This window comes from Ornithodoros turicata, chromosome 9, assembly GCF_037126465.1.
Source record: "Ornithodoros turicata isolate Travis chromosome 9, ASM3712646v1, whole genome shotgun sequence".
Classification (NCBI taxonomy): Eukaryota; Metazoa; Arthropoda; class Arachnida; order Ixodida; family Argasidae; genus Ornithodoros; species Ornithodoros turicata.
The window spans coordinates 41,923,186-41,932,361 of NC_088209.1; the positions used below are offsets into that span (position 1 = coordinate 41,923,186).

A 9,176-nucleotide genomic window follows, 5' to 3' on the forward strand; every position below is an offset into this window, starting at 1 on the left:
AAAACGCCGAAAAGTATACGCCGGCTAAATTTTCCCTCTTTCGGTTTTGATCGAAAAACACCGAATACAGAGGGGCATTCCAGGAACAATGACAGAGATAAATTGTTGCACAATCCCAGCAAGTTGTTGGTGCAGATGAGAAAACCATACAGAAATACGATGGTTGTGGAAAATGTCGGTTTACTTTTACTTTAGCTGTAAAGCGTCATCGCAGCGAATAACGCCTAAGTTGAACGAGCGTCGTGCGAAAATTGTAATTAATTAATTGTAATTTCTATTCGCCCCCATCAGCATCCAATGTATGTGTGTGTGTGTGTGTCTATTCGCCGATAACTGTCGGGTAACCATGTACACGCCAGGAAAAACATCGACAAGCGGCGATTTCGTGAAAATCAATAAACATCGAAAAAACATACGCCGGATCTGTCCAAGAATAAAAACAAACTGTAATGCTTCCGTAAATGTCTACATTTCTCTGTCCTACAGGCGTCCGAGGGGCGATCATTACAAGCAACATACAGAGGCGTACCTTGATTCACGCCTCTGTAGCGGTAGAGGATAAATAAAAATACTCAGAGAGCGCATAATCGAATGCGCTGCCAATAATTACGATTAGAAAGAAGCCGTAATGTGAGATTCAAGTTCAGGGACGCACAAGCTGGCTCTCGTGAGCTTCGTCACGTAATCGTCTTACGAAGCGTCATCACACTTAGTCTCCTTTCAAGGTGACAAGGCATGTTGTAATGGTGACGCTTAAGATGAAACTGCATTGGGCACAATTTTCGTTGCGGGCCCGCTGCCTGAAGGGGTCCATTAGGAGGTAATGTAGAACCTATGGACCATAGACATTGTGAACTTCAAGGCAAATGGACTATATATATACGTCTACTGCGCACGCAAATAGAGTGTATTACGTACCATACGGCTGACCTGTGAGCCCTTGTCGGCACATCCCAGTCTTCAGCACGACCCTGGTTACCAACAACGAGCAAACGCCTCAAAAAAAGAAAAAGACGTTAGAAAGAAAGAAAGAGACAGTTCGCAACGAAATCGGTTGGGCGATCGAGAAAGATGGGGTGCGCGCTTCGAGAAAGTAACCGCCCCGAGCCTCAGTCACTGCATCACCGGCGTTATTTGAGTGCCTCTACGTCTTTGTATCTATACGTCCTTTCATCATTAATTTCTTAGGCATTTGAGGCTTTGTATGTCTTTGTCCTTTCTATATGTGTTCCAGCCTCAGAACATCAACTGCCTGTATACGTCGTTTCATTAGGAACCCGTCCCTGGAGAGACTAGGCCAGAGTGAATGTGTGATTTCGTGTCTTTGTGAACGAGGCCTTCTTATCTTGACGAAGGCGTACGGTGGTAATAAATGGCAGCCGGTAGTCAGAGGTACGGCCACCCCGGTAGTCTCTGACTTTTCGTCAGCTTCAGTCTTTCAGATTTCTACAGGTGGCTCTTCAACGAGACTGTATCTGCAGCGCAAGCAAGGTTGTATACACTCCACTTTTTGCTAACTGAACGACCGTTCCGTACACGCCAGTTATTAATCGTAAGCGACCCTCTTTAGGACATTCTAATCTAGCACAATAGGGAGTAGCGTGAACGAGTAGATATATACTGCACCCGCCCGTTGGGGATAATTCCAGGGTCACGCGAAGGACTGGTCCGTTTGCTTTGGTGGACGAAAAAATAAAGTGGAGCGAGTGTGGCCGCTCATGAAGATGGCCAGCTAACTCTCCAGTTGTCATAATTGCGGAGGAGAAAAAAAAAACAAATGTGAAAAAAAAAAAGAAGAAGGAGAACCAGCAGTGGACACGGGAACCTGGAAAAGAACATTCACGGTCAGAGTAAATCCACTAACTTGATGTCTGTAAAGAAACGCACGAAGGTCCGGTCCGGTCCTCCGGTACTTGGTACGGTTTGATCGTAGGCTAGGGACCCAGGACCTTCATGGTGTCAAAAGGTGGTAGAAGCAGTAGTATGCTGTAGTAGTGCGCTGTAGGGCTCCTCTAGGTGAATCCGGTGGAGCAACGTCGTGAACAACATCTGCACAAATGCTGATAAGATAACGACAACTCTTTGTCACCCCGTTGCAGAAGCGAGGTCAGAACCTTTCGCCGGAGTGCCACTGTTCCTTAGCCAGTTGGTGACAAAGTGTGGCCGGCATCCATCTAGAGTCAGACTTATTGAAGCATGTCGAGCAGAATGGCAAAAGCCTGCACCGTCTGAAGGTACCACTGAAACAGGCAACATTCTCCGCAGTCTGAGGAACAATACAGGACACGGACAAGACAGACTGGACTCACACATTCTTTTTTTCTGGCAGATTATCCGGACGGACGTCAGCGCAGTACGCCCTGGAATTGAATGGGACCCGTACTATCTCCCTGTTTCCTCCTTCTTATTCCGTCTATCCTCTCCCCACCTGTAGCAGCGTCAATGTGCAGCGTCCATAGACGCAGTTAAATAAGGACTACTTCGATTCTGTTTGCGAGGAAACTAAATTCCCTCGGACTATTCATTACGGCTCGGTTTTGCGAAGCCCCCCTTCTTTTAGATGACTCTTCTAGATCCGACCTCGATGGTCCAGGGCGACCGCAACCAACCTTGCACCACACAGAAAGGGGTTTCTACTCGCAGACGATACATTAACCTTTGCTTCTCCAAAATCGTCTGAAACATGCATTGACGTCAATAGCTCGCCTTGGCTGGCCTTGAAAACGGCAATCTGCGCCGCTGCAGAGCATGTTTATTCCGACGTTGTTGCAACAAACAACGTGCATACAAAACAGCAACCTCGGAAAACCCGTTGCCGGTGGCGCTGGGAGGGTCTGCTCGTATATCATGTATTATGAGGGCAAAACGATAGCGTTTGATTATGATGGTGCGGGAGGGGACTTTACTTCTGCGGAAAGAATTTCTGGAAAGAAAACTACTAGTGCACTATAGATCGGAAATAGTGCCAGTCTTCAGCACTTAACTTCGAGCCTTGAAGCGAAAGCCTCAGGTCTGTAGCCGCCCATATTTCGAACAGAGACTGTTCCTCTACTCTACTGGGAGAACTTGGAGCCTGTTACGTGCAATAGAAATTGACCTATACTCGCGGGAACATAAACCTGTGATGGTCTGGAGGCACTCGAAAACAATAAAAAAAATAAAACAAACTTCTGCAAAAAAGCAATGATCTCTGATAAGTTTAACGTCTGAATATATACTGCCAGCACGATTTCTTTTCTAGTAAATTTATAGTTTCGTACTAGCAGGAACCCCTAATCTATATACTCAATCTTCTTAGCGGTGCTGGTGATGGAACTGCCACGCTCAGGCGGGCAACGTCACAAGTATCGCAGAAGGGCTATCGTGCGTCCTGGGCTGACTTCACCGGGATCTGTGCGGATATTTATCGTAAATCATCTGAGAAAAACAACACAGGAAAAACACACAGACAGCGCAACCGGCGTCCGCATTCGAACCCGGGAATCGAACCCGGTTCACCTACCACTTCCACAATCATCATTCTTCCTACTACTATTCTATAGCCTGTCCTACGCTCCAAGGCGAGCACAACACACACACAGCTGTGTCATTCCCGGAGCAACACCCACAGATTTAAATTAAGCACTTCTCATCAACACCTGGCCGTACCAATGACTAATACATGCACACTGTTTAATATGATATCAATGGACTTCCCCGTTCAATAGGAAGACAGTCCGTTCGGAAGAGGACGCAACAAGAAATTCCCGAAGGCTAATTACAGAATACTCGTGAACCAGGTGTGGGTCGTTGTTAACGGAGCGGAAAAATTTGCACCGGTATTTTCCCTGCCAGGCTACTACCGCGTGGGAGCGCGTTGCTTGCAACCGCTGACGTCTTAATGACCTTGCGTCTATACAGTAATGGCCCTTGTAGAGATTGTTGCCTCCAACAGGTAGCGTACACCACCAAAGCATGTTGAAAGAACGTTCAAGCGTCGCCGAAAGAGTATGAAATGAAATGATCTTCCACAACGGATCACTTCCGTGTGTCTGTAAGGGAAGTACGAGATTTTCTTTAAGAAAAAAGCACCGCGAAGCAGCTATGTCTGTGAGGTGTACAGACGTGCAGAGATGTAGTGGGGCTCAAAGGTAAAATAGGAGACTTGGGAGCCAATTTGCTTCCTGGGCTGGCTTCACGGAGGAACTGCATTGACCCCTGTCTGTAAAGTTGTGCCGGGAAAACCTGAAACGGTGCAGGCGGCGGTGGGGTTCGACCTCGCCACCTCTCAGTCTTCAGCATCACCTGGAGTCGTTTAAGTCGTTTCTCCCATTGTAACATACGCGAAGCGCACAGTTATCAAACCCTGTCACGCGAACCCTATGACGCAAAACTCATCAAATATGCAAGTCGATATATCGGTACATGCACCATTCAATGCCATTACCGGTCACAAGGTTGTATTTTGCATTATACGGTTGACCCCGACGTCAAGGCGTGCAGACAAGATAGTGAACGTTCCAGGTGCCGTGTTACGTATACGCATTCTACGATCTACGTGCAACCTTGGACGTCAGCGGGAATTCTTCCCAAAATAAAACGTAGGTAAACTAAAAAGCCAATGTCCGAGTCTCTACGTCAACGGAGTCTCATCTGCAATTCTGAGGAAGGGGAAAAAGATCGTCGCCTGCTCGAAACTTCGACGCCCGCCGTTATCTCGTCGAATATCGGTCGTTAGAATTCTAAACAGGGTCTTCCCAATAAGGAAAATGTATCTTTCTTTGCATTATTTTACGAAATACTAATTAAAGAATATATATATATTTTTTTTTTCGAAGGGCACTACGCAGGTGACAACTTTGCTAGCTAGCCGCCGACTACGAGAACGAGACCTTTCCAGAATGAAACGTGCGTTCTACGTTCTCCAAGCATATATTTTCGTACCGAAGTTGTTGCAGGAATAGTGGCAGGATCGGATCGGATTGGATTGGCTATAGGTGTATGCAAGAAAAATGTGGATATGGTGGTTCTAGCAAAGTGGAACCAACCAGTCCATACTTGACCCTTTCGTTTTAATTTCGCGTTAGCGCCGCGAAGCAACTCTGGCTATGAGCGGCGTGCAGACGTGTGCAGATGGAGCGAGGACAGCAGGAAGGAGTTGAGGAGAGGGGGTTAGTATATGGTCCTCGGCCGACTTTAGGACGAACTGCGCCGACATTCGTCTTGAATCCACGGTACCCATGGTACCCACGGTACCACGTACGGTACCCATCATAAGGAGAGAGGCTAGAAGAAAAGCTGGGAGAGAGAGTGATGGGGGAGAGTAAAAGTGTTGTAGGGAAGCAAGACCCTCTCCCAATGTCCAAGTCTGGAAGGCGCCATGATCGACATTCTGGATTCGGCCGGATCCTGCCACAGCCTTTCCACGTGTGAAGACCAATCCAATCCAATCCAATGCAAGTCGCTTCCGCTTCCGCTGTGCTCCGTGTGCCATGCCGTGCGGGAAGTGTGTTTGATTTGTCCGCCGTCACCTGTGCGCTTGGATTTCTTAGGGAACGAGTGTAGTACGGTTTAGACCTTGTGCTGCGACATGAAACAGCGGCGCACGGAACTCGTTGGAGCCACCGTCCGTAACACGCTAGGCCTAACGTATCGATCATGGCGGCTCCCATGTTGAGATCACGACCTACTAGATTATAACGACCATGTCACAATCAGAAAACCCTATGAGGAGCCTGTCCGCACGATCCGCCAGGGGCGCTACTGATCGGCACAACACGATTGGATGATGGAAATTTGAATTCTGAACGCGCAGAAGGCGTGTGTACGACTACCGTAGCAGACGACAGTGATAGCCCCTATAAAAACGCGTAGAATGATGATGATAATGAACATCAGAATGAAACATCTGTGGAACGTCCACCGCTTGTACAGAAATACTGAGGTAAGCTGAAGTACAAAGTATTGTAGAAGTTGAGGAAGCAATAACTGGGACGATCAGAAGCGCCACCGCTACCTTCCAAAAATGCGGCGCATAAAAGGGGTGCGCCTAACATGGTCGTTATAATCTAGTAGGTCGTGGTTGTGATGCCCCCCTTCGCTGGCTTGGTTTCTAGTTATTATGAGAGTTCTATGACGGTACCTAATCGCGTACTCGTCGAACGAACCAACGAGACGGACTCGCACTTAAAACACGGTCACGTGACACATTGCGCGTGATGTAATGACGCGCCGTTCACGTATCACGTGTCCTTGTTGACGAGTACCTCCCCCTCATTAGTAGTTAGTTACATTTGTAAGCGATTAAGCCTCCACTTAAAGGTGGTGTAGTCTTCCGCTGGGTCTTAATGTCGGTTCTTGTATGCGGCTGCGTTTGCGCCATGTCTTATTGTCCGGGTCCATCCATTCTGCAAAATGACTCTCCAAAAACAACGGAAAACGATAATTTCCCTCTCGCGTTGCACTATTACGGTTTCGTCCTGGCGCATCAAATGTCCATCCCGAAATACCCGCATTTCCACTGCGATGCGACTGAGTACGCATTGTTTGATAATTTACCAGGAAAGGCGCGAGAGAAAGTCTCCACGCTTTTCATTGTTAGATGTCACGGAAAAACAGTTTTAAGTAAATGATCTTTGCTCCGCATGCAATTCTGCCCGTTGTTTCGGAAGGACTGTCACTCTGGATTCTTACGTTGTCGCGCGAACTTAGTTCAAGGTAAAGAACGTAATTTTATACGAGGAAAACATTATGTAAGGGTTCCCCGCGTAGCTGTCAATTTCTCCCGGGACCTGTTCGCCCTGGTGTACAGCGTACAGAGCAGGGTATACGTATAATCAGCAGGCTAGCGATAGTCCGCGTACCATACGTGAATGCAAAGCACTTATCCCCATAGAAGCACCAAGATGCGTTTGTTGCTAAGTGTTCGTGACTATAGGTATATCTCTCATGACTAGGGTCTTCACTAGTTAGTTCGCCTAGTTATACTTCCATTTAGTTAGTCCACATGCTGCTAACTTGGTCTTGCTACTCTTCGAGCTGCTAAAATTCTACTACTTTGTGTCTGCAGATATTACCGCTGGTCTATATCGTTGATGTTAATGTTGACGAAAAGAATAATAAGGAGAGATAGGGTACAGTCAAACTCCTTTACAACGAAACTCAGGGGACAGCAAAAAAAAAAAAAAAAATCGCTGTAAAGGTATTTTCGTTAAAAAGGATGTCCATTATTGGACCTATAGGGCTCCAGCGGGACCGCAAAAAATTCGCTGTAGTGGTATTTTCGTTAAAAAGGTGTTCGCTATAAAGGAGTTTGACTGTATATATATCGTCTTGGTGAGCTATTCGCGTCTTGCTTTGCCATTTCGCGCGTGCATTCATTTCAGGGTTTCCTATATGCAAGGTCAGTTGACGCTGATCTTATCGCGTGATATAATCTACAGATCGCAGGGGGATTCACGGGTATACTAACCGGTTTTACCCGATGCGTTTGTTATCCAGGTAGAAATTCCAGGAACTGCACGTATAAACGCAATTTGTGGGCAATCCATTTTGGTAAACAGCGAAACTATCATCACTTACGCAATACAAGCTGCTTGTTTTTTAAACGTCGAGCCTATAGTTTCATCTTTCATCTATAGTTTCTGTTCGTCCATTTGTGTTCTGTCCTATGCATCTTTAAGGACCATCATGTGCATCGCTATAATGGCAAGAACTTTGAAGCTCCTCTACATTGGCTGCGATCAAGGACGGTGTAAGGGCCACAATTACATCGACGGCATGCGGAACGCGCAGCTGCTTGTTCCGCCAGCACCGCTATTGTGGTGCTACAACCCATTAGGCACCAAGTGCGCACAACCGACGAAATAACCACGACTGCCGAGACGAGACTATACATTTGCTCAGTATATAGAGAGTCGAAGTTCCTGGCAGAAGACGCTTGCGTGCACAACCTGCCAGGATGTTCCAACGTGTATTTCCCAGACCATCGGTCAATTTCAAACCTTCAGGAACCTTCAGGAATCGCTTCACGCTCCCATCGTGTGATTGAACACTTTATAAGGCTATTTTGAAGGGTCTTATTAGCTTGCGAACTGCGTTGATCCGGCAGACTCTTCAGAGGAACGTCGGTATACAATTCCCCCTGAAGTCGGCCCAGGACGCAGACTAACTCCCCCCTGTCCCTCACTCCTTCTTGCTGTCTTTCTCCACTTCACTATGCAGCTCATAGTCGCAGTTGCTTCGTGGCGCTAACGTGAAAATAAAGAAGCTGCGTTTACTTTGTTGGATATAGGTATTGTAAAGAGTGTGCGTTGCAGAGCGTGTTTACACGAAGACGTGAATAACAAGACAGAAGATGCATAATGTAAAACCCCGAGACTAGGGAACACGAAAGGACAGACACAAGCTCGTGTTCCCTAGTCTCGGGGTTTTACATTATGCATCATCTTCACCAGCTCGCTTGCTTCCTAGCCATTTTTTCATTGACAAGAAAGTTTTTTTTTTTTCCTTTTCCGACATCAGTGATCAGTGGCACTGCATGCGGTATCAATGTGGGGGAGGTAATTGTTCTTCTAGCGCCGCCGTGTCGGAGATTTCCGGCGCACGTAAAAAAACAAAAACAAAAGAAAGAAGGAAACACACACACACAAACACAAAAACAGGTGATCGAATTTATCCGCAGTGACACACTGCAGCACGTGCAGCGTGTCGCCAGGCTAATAAGCTGACACACCTTACGAGTAAAATCTACTGCAATTACTTTTTTATTATTACCGGCAGGTGACGCATCGACTGCAGACGACATATCTGTCTGTTCTATATACTTTCCTCGTGTATGGTTATTTCGTTTTGAGTTTAAGTTTGATTATAGAAAAAAAAAATATTGAATTCGTCACCTGACGAATTCTGCTACTCCCACAAAGATCCCCTAAATGAAAGAAGAAAGAAAAATTATTACACACACGCTTACACACACGGAATACGTACATATTTACTTGCTTTCATAGAACTTTGAAAACTACAAATTCACAGAAAGCTTACAGGAAAACACAAAGGGGAGTTTATTAACACTAATTAGGGAAGGCGAGCCGACGTTTCGGCAGTCAGCGCTGCCTTCAACAGGACACGTTGTCGGACATTGTCATCTTGAAGACAGCGCTGAATGTCGAAATGTCGACTCCCCTTCCCTAATTCGT

General features: G+C 46.5%; 1 long non-coding RNA gene across 1 annotated transcript in view; it reads right to left on the bottom strand.

The window, feature by feature from the left end:
- LOC135369002 (uncharacterized) overlaps window positions 1–9,176 on the bottom strand; it is a 117,987-nt gene that overhangs the window by 13,118 nt on the left and 95,693 nt on the right. The window lies entirely within an intron of this gene.